At 42.9% G+C, this 1,164-nt stretch overlaps 2 pseudogenes; both read right to left on the reverse strand.

The window, feature by feature from the left end:
- Positions 1 to 598: 598 nt before the first annotated feature.
- On the reverse strand, positions 599 to 682 carry LOC123132714 (uncharacterized; annotated as a pseudogene).
- Positions 683 to 780: 98 nt separating this feature from the next.
- On the reverse strand, positions 781 to 865 carry LOC123132712 (uncharacterized; annotated as a pseudogene).
- Between the last annotated feature and the right edge of the window lie 299 nt (positions 866 to 1,164).

Consider the following 1,164-nt stretch of genomic DNA (forward strand, 5'->3'; position numbering starts at 1 on the left):
CAAACTGAGGAAAAGTCGCTCGTGTCATTGCTGGTTGACTACCGTGCATCTTGGTTCACAAGCATAACTAACCACATGTCAGTATGCTTTCAATGGCATGCACCACACTAATTAAAATAAGATACTGATTCCTATTCTTTGTAATTAGCTACTGCCGATCACGTCTGCAACTTCGTAGCTCAGCTGTCAGAAGACCATACAGTGTTGCATGCAGCCGGCCGGCACACACTGATTCGTGTAGCTCCGTAGGTTTAGTATAAGTTAGATTAAGTTGTGTGACTATCGATCAAAACTACAGTAAAACAACATGAGCCAAACGCATCGGTAGTTTTTCTAAAACTGAGAAAAATGTATTTTCTTTAAAACTGTAGTATTCATTGCCCACGCATTGCAATACCGAAGCTTTGAGATACTATGGTATTTTAAATACAGCACTGCCAAACTAGGTTCAGCCGATGACTACACAGCAGCAACTACTTCAGACATTGGCTGGAGAAATGCTTATCTTTTTTATTCTTCAACGACATAAAAAGAAATGACAACACAGCACCAACAACAGTAGACTCTCACCCAACTAATATACTAGAACTAGATCAACCAAGCATCAGTTTTAAAAAGCTCGGTTTAAGATACTTCAACGGCGTAAAATCTCAATAGCATCTCCTTGTAACATCATATGCTCAGCTGACAAACGAGTCACATGCAACTCCTCTACATTATATCACACCAACACACAGAGCTGCATTCTAGATGAGGAACAAAAAAACGTTGATGGCATGCTAGGCATCAGTTTTAAAAAGCTCAATTTTAGATCATCAAAGACCGGAAAGGCCTCAGCGGTCTAAATGTTTCACATCCTCTGCCCAGCACAACATCATCATCGTCACGGAAATTCCCTAAACAGTCAGCTATCCACAAAAACATAGTGACCCACATCACCAACGAGCTACTGTGAGCATGCAAGGACCATATACTATGCAGAGCTACTAAGCAAATGGGATTGGTAAGGAAGGGCAAAGAGAGGGAGGTGGCTACCTACTCCACAGGGGAACTTCCTGGTGGTGATGTTGAGCAGCATCCTGACGGGGCCATTGACCTTGAGCTGCTTCTCCTTGGCGCCCTTCACCAGATCCGAGGTCACTGTTCAACATACGCACGCACAAA

This window comes from Triticum aestivum, chromosome 6A (assembly GCF_018294505.1).
Source record: "Triticum aestivum cultivar Chinese Spring chromosome 6A, IWGSC CS RefSeq v2.1, whole genome shotgun sequence".
Taxonomy (NCBI): domain Eukaryota; kingdom Viridiplantae; phylum Streptophyta; class Magnoliopsida; order Poales; family Poaceae; genus Triticum; species Triticum aestivum.